The sequence below is a fragment of the Sciurus vulgaris genome, assembly GCF_902686455.1.
Source record: "Sciurus vulgaris genome assembly, chromosome: 8".
Taxonomy (NCBI): Eukaryota; Metazoa; Chordata; class Mammalia; order Rodentia; family Sciuridae; genus Sciurus; species Sciurus vulgaris.
The window spans coordinates 53,583,075-53,595,948 of NC_136468.1; positions in this window are offsets into that span (position 1 = coordinate 53,583,075).

The following is a 12,874-nucleotide window of genomic DNA, read 5'->3' on the forward strand; positions in this document are numbered from 1 at the left end:
GCCATGTTTTGTTTTGGAATATTCGAGCAGATCGTACAGAATGTTTCTATCAACCAAGGAGTTAAAATGTCACATCTAGCCTCTTTGGCCACATTAAGCTCAAAACAGTAGGGGAGTAAGACTTCATAGCCTCAGCTTTAATTAAGCGATATCTTTATAGTACTCCCAAATGCTCAGGAAGCTGAAAGATACATTTTCAGCATTCTCTCTTTCTCCAAATCGTATTTTCTCTATAAGCAAGACAAATGAAAGACATATTTTCTTAACTACCACATGCTGCTCAGGGCACCACAGTTTGTGAATTTTTAAGTGAAAATGGAAATTGTTTTTATTTCCCTGATTTTTATTTGCAAGTTTCATGTCCAAACCTGTGCGCCTTCTGATCAAAAGTGACAGCTAGAAGTAGCAACCCGTTTAAGGGTGACATATTGTGTTACACTCAGCACATCTCTAGTTTAGAGAATTAGAGAACGCAAGTATGCAAACAGAGGAGGAAAAAGGACCATTTATTTTTTTCCTCCCTCTACAACCAAATTAAAATGAAGGTAAACCTACATGCTATGACTTCAAATATGCTTCAAAATATATCATTTAACAGGTTTAGGAGTTCCTGTATCCATTTCTTGTCCCTTTTGCTGAATATTTTACCCCAACTTTGCCAAATGACTCCCCCCATGAAAAACTAAAGAAAAAGAAAGAGCTCGAACAAAAGTTAAGAGGATTAGAAAAAGTCTCATCAAAAGAATATCTGATTTGTGTTTTCATCTGTAAAAACCAAATTGCCTTTGAATTTAATTTCTTTACACAGAGCTATAGAGACGTCATTTAAATTACTTGAAATTGTATCAAATACTGCTGACCAGCTCAGTTTGCAGACTAGTTCGATTACATTTGACTCCTAAATCTATATTTGAATATATCATCTTCATTTATATGAGAAAGAAAAAAATTCATTTGTTGTATTTTAAATTAGGTTTTGAGGATATTATGTTTCTTCGTAAATAAATGCACGCAGGAAAAAAAAAAAAAGACCTTCTTTGTTCTCATTTTTGATCATTAGAATAATGCGATTTTATCCCGTGCACTTAAAAAGTGTTTTAAGAGAGTACCTTCCATTGCATTCCCCTGAAATAAATTTCTGAGACAAATGTTTGAGTACAGGCGTTTGGGGGAAGGTAATTCCAGAGAGCTGAACTGAAGAGAATAAAATGCAGGAGAAAAGCAAACACAAGTCCACGTAACTGAATTGGCCTTCACTATGAGCACCTAGTACTCTCTTGCAGCAAAATCTGAGAAGTCATATAAAATATTCATCAGTACTGTACCTGGGTGATAAAAGGCAGAAGCATTTGATCATTAATTTCTATATTCCATGGGTCAGAGTTGGCCCTGGAAATGTTAATTACCCTGGACATCCTGGGTGAAGCATGAGTCCTGATCAGGATGCTACAAGGTTTCATATACGCAGGTGTCAGAGAAGTATTGTAGCAGAAATCAAGAGATGCTTGGTGTGAGCAATAGATCTTTCACTGTGGTTCACCAGAGGCTCCATTTCAGCATCTTTTATGCTATGAATAAGGTTAGTACCATCACATCTACTAGGTCATACTGCCTGAGTGATAGAGAAACGTTTAGCAAAGCCTTTACCTGTAACCTGGACCTCGAACTATAAAGCAGACTCTTTCTCTGGATCCCATTTCAGTCTAGTGGAATTCCAAGTCAACCATCGAATAGGAGTCTGAAAATTATGGCCCATGGGCTAAATTCAGTATGGTATCTGTTTTGTCTGCCTTTAGATAAAATTTTATTGGAATATAGTCCCATTCACTCTAAAACTCTAATTTCAAGCATATTTCTGTCTCCCTATTTCTTCTCACCTTTCTCCTTCCTTTTTCCCAAGAATTGCCACCAGTACCACTGGACTAATTCACTATTTTTCTTTTTTATTATCAACAATTAGTTTCATCTTCCAAGTTAACTTCCAGGTCCAGATCTTGTGTTTCATCATTAAAATGATGCACTTACAAAAACTCTTATGTCTTGACATCTTTCCTCCTTCCTATTCACTTGACTGAACTGCAAAGTTAATTAACGTAACATCCATATCTGGGAAACTGAATTTTGCTGTAGAAAAGTATACAATAAAGTAAAATGGCATTACCTTTCAATTCATAACCACAAATCTCAAATGGCCATTCAGTACTCTCTGGACATTTCTATAATATTTCAGTAATAAGTGAGAATTTTCATATTTCTTCTCTCCTCAGACCTCTCCTATCCCCTAGCCACTCTCTGGTAATGACCTCACCTTATATTCATTTACCAAGGTAGAAACAGGAATGGCTTGATCTTCTGTTGAGCAAACCTATATAACCTATCTGATTTGGAATTCTGTATGACGCTCCAAAGAACAGTCTCAGCTCCTACAAAGCCCATTTCTACACTTAGGACCTTGATCCTTCTCCTTCTTGCCTTCCTTAGCATTTCATTCTTTCCTTACTACCTTTTCCTATCACACCCATAATTTCCTCTGCTATAATGAATAATTACACCAATATGCTCTAGTAATTCAAATCTTAAAGGAAATAAAAATCATATAATTTCAGATACCCCACCTTGTATGCTACACAATATGCTAGCATTTCCCTCTTTTCTCATCCCTCCATAGAATAACTTACATGTGTCCTAAAGGTGTCTCCTTGCCCTCACCTCCCATTTTATTTAAACTTCTCTTTGGTCAGGATTTTGTTCTTTCTACTTCACTGATACTGTTCTCATTACATGCATTGGTATTCTCCATGTCCTCAGAATAGCATGCAGTTGACAGCTGTCAACCTAATTATTTTATTTATTTGAGAAACCACATTTCTTGCCTTTTTTCTTAACTTTTTGGATTATAAAATGAAAGCTTAAAACCAAAACTTCTAGGGTTCTTATCTTTATTTTATTATTTTTCTAACAGGTCTTTTATATAATATCATCCAGCTACATTGCTTGAAATACTATGAATTGGGTAATGAGTTCTAAACATATGTCCTCATGTCTAACTTCTCCCCTGAGCTCCAAATTCATAAACCCAACTGTCACTTGAATGACTAATAGGCATCTCAAATTAAACATGACTAAAATAGAACTTTTTAGATTTGTGCCTCCTACCCCACAACATGATTTTCCATCAGTCTTCTCCAAGTCAGTAAGAGCAAAATCATTCACTCATTTTCTCAAGCCAAAGGAACTCTATTCATTCTTAAAACCTTTCCTTCTCTTTCTTTTCCTCACCATCACTCTCCTCAAAACACACCCACACCCACACACACACACACACACACACACCCAACCCAGTGTAAAATCTTTTAACATGCATGCTAAATATACCAAATACAAAAACTCTTTTTTATTTTATTTTATTTATTTTTTTTTTTTACTAATTCATTGCCGCCATCTTGGACTGAGACATTATCATTACCTACTGGGTGTTTGCACTGATATTTTAACTGAATTCTCCACTAAAGTGAACTTTTCTCAAGGTAAAATTTCTTTATTGATAATAAACAAACAAGCAAATTAATCTTTTGAAGATAGAAAATAAATAATTTCAGCACTGGCTAAAAACTGTTCTGCAGTTCTATAAATCCTTTATTTCAAAACCTGACCTTTGACATTCTCTGCTGCCTGATATTTAATCCCCCCCAAACCGCCCCCCCCACCAGTATTTTGGCAATGTTGATTTGTGATTGGTCCCTGTCATCTAGAAACTTTGTATGAAAGGAAAGAGAGCTGTTCCCTTTGCTTGGGATGCTCCTCATCTGAGATCTTCTTGTGGTCATTTGTCTCAAACTAATGGATAAACATAACCAATGTTGAACTCTCATATTTATTTTATTGCTCAGATTTAGTTCCTTTATGGTAGTTTTCAAAATTTAAAATGATCTTTTGCTATGTATAGTCCTTTGATATCTTTCTCCCTATTCACAATCTTGGTTTGCCCACAGAATATAAACTTTACAGGAGAGAGCCAAGTGTGATGGTGTACACCTGTAATCCTAGCTGCTAGGAGACTGAGGCAGGAGGAAAACAAGTTTGAGGCCAGCCTGAGCAACTTAGTGAGACCCTGTCTCAAACTGATAATAATAAAAAGACCTGGGGATGTAGCTTTAGTGGCAGAACACTTGTCTAGCATGTGGTAGTCCCTGGGTTCAATCCCAGTACAAGAAACAAAACAAACAAATAAAAAACAGAAGAGACTTCACAGGACTGAAGGCCTTGTATGATTCTCAAATACTTTGAGTAATAAAGAGTGTGGGAAACTATTGGATAACTTAAAAAATTAGTTTCATGAATTATAGGAATAGGTATGAAACATACAATGTTAAGAAAGAAGATGAAATTCTTATATGACATTTATTTCAATAACCAAGGAAGAATGCTTTTGAAATTTTTGTAACTTTGGATTTTGAGCTAGTAAAACAATTTCAAAGTGGTAAGGTACAATTTCAATATTTTGCTTATTCCTGATGATAATAATTTACTTCTCAATAAGTATGGTACTTATATAAGAACATACTACTCTCAATAAATATGAAGCTACTGTCTGAGAAATTTCAGACACATGGGTACATACATTTATATTTTTGCATAATTATTCTTGATATAAAATTCCTCAACATTCTAAATATTAATGAATAGTGATAATATATGCACTTCATGCTTCATAATACTTCTTTCCTACTACAATATTTCAACTATTTCCTTAAGTATCACTAATGCATTAAGTGAAGGGCTTAAAAGATGACTTTTAGGATTATTTCAAACATATATTCTCATATTCTACTTTGCAGCTATAGCCTGTTGGAGAGGTAATCCTGGGGAAAAGAGGAGCATTTTGCTTTGTCTCATTTGTTGAAGCAATAGTATTTCCTTGTTGAAGAAAAGTCAAGCTCAGGGAAGGGAATAAAGAAAATAATGCAACATGCCATAGACAGATTTCTGAAAAATTTCTTAATGTAAAACTTCCACATATTAAATTACAGGACACTAAATATTGGACATATAAATTAATAACCCCTCTAAACTTCCAAAATGAATGACAAATAAAGCAATGAGCTATTTTTTAAAACATTCTTGTTTTTATTCCTTTTTAGTACTTAGCTTTTTTAGTCCCCTTTGAGATCCTACATAGCATATCAGCCCTGTCCAGTAGCCTCAACAGCTCAGTTCCCATGATATGGACTGCAAAGTGGAATTCCAATCTATGGAAACTATGGAAGCTTTTTTAAAGAAAAGAGCAGAAATGAATTTGAGAAATCAAAATTTAAATTTTCTATGGTTCTTAAATTAATATATTAAATGGCGCATTATTTTAAAAGGAAAAATTGTAAGTGTGACTTAAAATTTAAGTATTCTCTACAAAGTCCTTGATTTCTGGTCCCTAGGATAATGAAGATAGAAGCACTCTTGCTGTCCAGAGAGAAAATTTGAATGAGTTTAATTACTTAATACAGCAAATAAAGAAGTCATGAAAAGAGCATATTTCAAGAAAATGTCTCATTTTGTAGAAGATACTTGGACTATCAGCCTCCTTACCAACATTTGTCTAGCAATGTCTCCACCCTTCCTCTGACGGAATTAATTCACACCTTTAACATGTTTCCTTCATTCATTAAATTATTTTTATTTATATTGTTCATTTTAAACTAGGAACCAACATAGGCACTTGGATTAAATTCACAGACAAAAAAATACGTTGTTCTAGCCCCCGAACAGTTTAGAATCTAGCAAAAATTCACAAATGACCCAAACACAATAAAACCCTCATTCCTCAAGTAAAAGTATGTATATAATATATGGTAGGAGCACAAAAATGTACTTCCCAATCTGCCTAAGCTGGTCATACCTTCAAGACCCAGCCCACTACCACTGAAAATAAGTCTTGTTCTCAAAACTGGAGATTGCTTAATTCAAAGATTGGGTGGCAAGAGCCAATAGAACATTAACAAACAAAATTAAGAAAACTAGAGATCAAAGTAAGTCTAGATTTTTCACTGTCCATGCAGTTGGTCACCCATCATATACTCTATAATGATTGAAGGGGTAGTCAGGATGGCCAAAAGATACATATAAATTGGCCTGGGGTCAGGGGTGCAAGAAATCTGCCTGCAGCCAGGAAACCACTATAATGCTTGATAATGCCCTGTTTGATCCTATTTGCCTTATTATATCTTTCATCTTTCAGGTAACTAGATCTGAAAGAATGTGGTCAGATTTGTTTATGATTGGTTTCAAAGAGCTGGAGAGTGATTGTGTTAGAAGTATCCTTTCTGGCAAAAGTTTTCTTCTTCAGTTTTAGTTAAACGAGGTAAAATTCAAAATCAAAGTTAGTACATTCCCCAGAAATCAAGCCTCACAGATGTTAACATAAGTCTTTGATCACTGTTAGATTCCAGTTAGGTTCCTTGGCCTCAGCCAAACTTTCTATAGCCTTCCACTGGCCTTGAAAGTAGATTGACTCTGCCTCACTGTATTGTGCCAGATTCTAGATGATGCTCAGAATCAGAACTTCACCTATATGTCCTTATAAGTTGGTCCCCATTCCTGTATAACCTAGGGGGAATTTCAGATATAATACTGGTTTATTTATGCTTTTTTGTTTCCTCATTCTTATATCTATCTGGAACCAGTATGAAAATTTCTTTGGCTTTCCACTGAGAAATTTCAAATTTCTTTCTAATCCTGGCTTTCCTATCTAATGTCAACCAAGGATAGGTTTCCTATACTTACTTAAGTCATAGCATTAATTAGTTATTTTTCTTTTTTCTTTTATTCTTTCATAAAATAGTACTTTTATTATTGTTACTGTATACTACTCTTTACAATTCATATATATTAATTCACTTAATTCCTATACTGACCTTATTGAATTAACTATTATTATCCATACCTTATACATGAAAAAACTGAGGTGCTAAAAAGTAAAATAACTTTCTGAATGTTCCAAAACTACTAGGTAAGAAAGCTAAGATTAAAGCCAGGCAATTCAGCTCCATGTCTAATATTTTAAAGACTTAATTCCATCAGATTCAAATTTTAGAAAATTCTTAACACAGGACTGAACATGGACTGGTTTGTGGGGAGGAAATGCTATGAAACAAAAATGGAGAATAAAGCATTTCAGGTAGGAAACTATTGAAATCATAAGATAAAATTTCAAATTTAGTGTCAGTGGAGAAGTAAGAAATAAGAGAATAAATCAGTAGGACACGAATGACTGACTAGTAATATGGTCTTGATTTGTCTTGACATTCCTGATGGCAAAAAATGAAAAATCAAATGGTTTACAAAATTTCTATCAAGAGGCAAAGGGTAATACTTCTCTTCATTTAGTTTTCAGAATTAAAAACTTCATCTAATGTCTTCTAAGAATAATAGGTTGACATCTTTCCCCCAGGGCTTCATTTCTCTAAATCGGATTACATCCTTGAAAATAACATCTAGAAGAGTCTGCATTCCAGATTTATGGTGAACTGAACAAAAAAGACACATATGAACAGCAAATGGCATTGCATTTTACAGTTGTCACTATTAATACATGGTAGATTCTATTTCAAATACAAGAACTTAAAATTATGTGTGTCATTGTCAAACATATTTGCTTGGTTGATCTCTTTTCAATTCAAATTTTGTAAGGAAAAGAACCAAGATCAAAAAACCTATAGTACAGGGCTTTTTTAAATCTGTGTTGAATTAAACAAGATAATAAATATATTAATCATGATTAAGCATTCTATTATGTAACATTATTATTGTCATTTTCCTATAGTTAGACATTTTGAAAAGACTTCCTTCTCAGTTTTCATATATGACAAACATGCTTCTTCCATTGATATTAATAGTTAAACAATACGAGGGAAATTAATTCATAATTTTTAGTTGAACTATAATCACTAAGATACATTGAGAAAGGTACTTCTAGTTCACAATGATCATAGCACCATTGTTATTTCCATTTAACTTTTTAATTCTATGAAAAATTTTAGTTTTTAAATCACAAGTATTTATTAGTAGCTTTTTTCTGATTCTTTTCCAAAACTATGGAATAAGAATTGTCTTTAAAAAGCTTCATACTTATTCTAAAGTTCAAATTCTTTAAATATTAAACTTGATCTTTTATTGTAATGAAATATATTTTTATACATACACTGATTTAACAATAAAATATAACACATTTTGTCAATGTATTTTTTATGTGTGAATCTGCCATGTACTACATATTCATTAAAAAAGTTATGATTTGGATATGAGGTATCCCCCAACAATCTCCTGTGATAGAAAACACAGGAATGTTTGGAGGTGAAAAGATTAGATTTTAAGAACTGAAACTCAATCAGTACATCCTAGTGTGAATGGATTGACTGGGTGATAACCATAGGCAGGTACATCAGGCGGAGGTAGGTAACTGGGGTCATGCCCTGGAAGGGTTTGTCTTCATGTCTCTACTTTCCAGTTGCCATGAGCTAAGAATCTTTCCTCCACCATGCCCCTCCCCCATGATGTTTTTCTTCAGTTCAGGCCAGAGCAATGGAGTAAACCAACCATGGACTGAAACTCTGTAACTGTAAGCTAGAAATAAACTTTTCCTTCTCTAAGCTGTTCTGGTCAGGCATTTTGGTCACAGCAATGCAAAGATAACTAACACAAACAAAGATAAAAAAAATTATTCATGAAATTGACATAATGTGTACATAAAATAAATTTTGCCAAAACCTGTGCTTCTGGTTACACTACTTGATATGTAAGGACCTTAGGAGAATTATCTAATCTTTTCATGCTTCAGTTTCATTAGTCAAAATGAAGGTAATAATAGTACCTGCTTCACTGAGTTATTTTAAAAACTAAGTGGATTGATGGTATTTAACACATTTAGAATAGTTCTTGGCACATAATGCTTAAGAATGGTTAGCCATTGTATATATATTATTATGGGATAAATATATTGTTAAAGTGTTTTGCTGATAATGAAATTGGGAAATAACATAAAAGTAGTTCTTTAAATAGTGAGGACTTAAAAATTATGAAAATGTATATTCACACGTTTCATAAAAAATCACTGTGTTGTTATTTCACAAGTAATTTTCAACTTTGTGTACAAAGACACCACTGATGGAACTTTTGAAAACATACTTTGAGACAATGAAGAACAAAGAAAGAAGGCATGACAACAGAAATTTATCCAGGGAAGATTTTTCAAAGCTATTATATGGTATCCTGAAGAGTAGAGGGTACAAATAAGCTTGCTAATATCTTTTTCTCATGGTGAGGCACATGGAAAGTGGAGTAGAAACATAGATGAATGGAAATGTGGGGAGGCTGGCAAAGCAAGATAGAAGGAAATCAGAAAATCAATGAAATATCCAGGGGAACTCTCTGAGATGAGATAAAAGACAGAGTCAGAATGTTAGAAACGAATCACTCAGTTTAAGGTAATACAAAGAGAGAAAAATATTCACAATATCTTATTGGTCACTAAAATGTGTGAAATTTTAAAAATAGATTCTACATGATACAGCAAGATTACTTAGCAGTTATTAATGTAGAAACCCTTCCTATGGTGAATGTTTTTAAAAAATCACAAAGAAAGCATCAACCACAAGGGTCAACTGAAAAGGACATATGGGCAAAGTGCTCTTAAATTAGAATTATGTAAATTAAATTTGATAAAATTTCTTTAGAAAGAAAAACATTTATTTAGTAAAATCCAATTATTATCATTTTACAATTTATGGAAACACCAAAAGTAAAAAATACTATTAAAATTCACAGTGGTATCTATAAACACCTGAACTTTGCAGTCTTTGTCTCCAGACATCTCCCTAGACATACAGAAAAACATTAGAGATGGATATAATTGATCCCAGATAAACAGACTAATAACTTGATCACTGTACAGAAGGAGGAAAAAATTTGAACTCTGATTCAAATTATTTACAATGATTTATTAAATATCTCTAAAATTAAGTAAAGCAATATTATTAAAAATACTGGTGAGAGTGTTATTTTAAAGATTTCATGTTCTCTTTTAGAGGGAATCTATTGAGTTCCTGAAATCAAGGTGAAGATACAGGCAATTTGTATTTCTTATATGCTCCTGCTCCTTTCTACTCTATACTTTAAATATTTTATTACTTTGAAACTTTTTAAAGATTATAATATTTCATATTTTAACAGATTTAATGCTCAATGGATAATAATCAAACGGTTTTCTCCAAAATTTATTTCATAAAAGCTACAGTCTTTGAGCTCCTTTTTGCCTGTGAATGCCTGATTATTGGATTTAAGCTTATGTGCCTTTGATTGAGTAACATTTCAGTGGATATTTTTTCAGTTGTCTTTGGACATTATAGGCTAATATACAGAGACCTGGGGCAAGTTTGATTTTTCTCCCTTTTAAGTGATTTGTTTATTACCCCTGGATGCCTTTGAAAATGTTTAATCTTGAAAACCAACCAGTTGACAAGATTATGTGAGTGTGTTGATCGTTATCAGGAATGAAGTCCAATAATGTCTGTATATATTTTAAGGTCCTAAATATCAACAGAACACATTTCAACTATAATTTTGGAGAATAAGGCATTTGTCATCTTTCCTTGAGCCCTTCAGGGACCTGCTTTGAGTTTACACAAGCAAACTAAATTTTAAGGAAGAATCTCCAAGGAAAACTTCTTGTTTCACCTGTGAGAGAAAATTGGAGAGAGATTTGGCTGCCACACAAGGAATAAAGAAGTAATCAGCCAAAATTTTAACGAATTCTTAAAGGCCAATTTAAAAATAACTCAAGAACCTAGAAAAAATAAGCATTTTCACTCACTTACAAGCTCTTCTTCAGTGGCCGCTACTGGGTGCTCACAATAAAGATTGGGACAGGGCAGAGGATCAAAGACAGTGAGCGGAATGAAGTGGTTGGCAGGTGTGGTGGACACAGACCAAAGTTTGTCCTTTTTCCTGTACCTTCCTTTCGTATAGAGAAAATTATTATCCAGCTGGAGGGAGTATAGCAAAATTTTCCACCATCAGGACACAGGCAAAAAGTATCCATTATTCTGAAAGAGATATTTAAGCAAGATCTATGCAGAGAAGAGTTATGAAATGAACTTTTGCCCCAGAAGCTGTTATCGATACTCTGCTAGGATGGAGATGTGAAATCCCTAAGACCCACCACAGACACAAAGCTCAGTCTGGATGCCAAAAGAAGAAAGGCAAGGAATGCTAAAAGCATTTGACTCCTGAGGTCCAAGTTCTCAGCACCTCCCTAAGCCCACAGCTAGACAAAGATGATGAGGAACATTTTGTCTGAAGTAAGAAACTGGCATTGAGTAAGGAACAACATCAGTCCAACACTGAGGGAGGGTAGAGACACTCATCTGTAACATAAGGCTGAAAGAAATGCTAAAGGCTCATAGTGAATATGAATGTTGGGAAGAATTTTCCAGCACCAGAACCACACACTGAAAACAAGGTAACAGTCAGCTCACCATGGAGCAATATAAATCATGATTCCAATGATAAAACTCAGACCAAATGCAACTGTCTAGGTCGATTCAAACTTCATACTAGATTTCTGTTAGAGCTGAGCCAAGTGATGGACTTAAACTACATTTTCATTAACCTTTCTGTTCTTCATTACACAATGTATGACATTACACAATGTAATTAAAAATTACAAGATATATACACTGGACAAAAATGGGATCCATTTTCAACAAATAAATGATCACCTGGCACAAAAAAATAAATTGGCCCAGTCAAGGATTTCAAAAAGGCTATGATTCATATATTAAAGGATTTATTGAAAAAAGTGGTCAGGATTCATGAGCAGTTAGGAAATTTCAGCAGAGAGATTGAAAATAAAAAGAGAAATGAAGCCAGGTGCAGTGTTGCATGCCTGCAATCCCAGTGGTTCCAGAGACTGAGGCAGGAGGATCACCATTCCAAAGCCAGCCTCAGCAAAAATGAGGTGCTAAGCAACTCAGTGAGACCCTGTCTCTAAATAAAGTACAAAATAGGACTAGGGATGTGACTCAGTGGTCAAGTGCCCCTGAGTTCAATCCCTGGTAACCACTCCATACCCCCTCCAAAAAAGGAAAAGAGAAATGAAAAAGTCAAATGAAAATAAAAAATGCTATAAATAAAAGCATACAATTAAAGTTAAAAAAAGAAATAACAAACATATACAAAAATAATTCATATGGAAAATAAAAATAAATAAGTAAAAGGATAACATCAAAATAGATAATTCCTTCAGAATTATCAGAGGAACAAAGACTGACAAATCAAGACACTTTTATTTATGGCAGTAAACATTTCCAAGATGAAACACAAGAGAAAAAAAGAGAGTAAAAAGAAACCATGAGAGCATTCCAGTCATGACATCAGCCTTTCTATCAGAAAATATTGCATATTTTATGTCATACTTTGCAAGTAGGCATAAAATACAAAAGAAAAGGAAACTTTTAATTTAAAAGTCTATCCCTTCAAAAATATTGTTAAAAATCAAGGCAATATAAAGACTTCATAATATAAACAAAAACTGGAAAATTTTATGGCCAACAAAATTATGCTATGAGAAATTTTAAAGGAGGTTTGTCAGGTAGAAAGAAGAACATCCCATAGAAAACTTGGACTTCCAAAAAGAGTGTGCTTAGTAATGGTAAAATAAAAATAGATATAAAATATATTTAAAAGATAATTTTATTTAAAAAGATAATTAAAAATCAAGGAAAATAGTGGCATGGTTTTGTGATGCTTGTGACATATATAAAATTGAAATGTATACAAAATATGACATTAATGGAATTTGATTATATTGCTGCAAGGTTTTAAT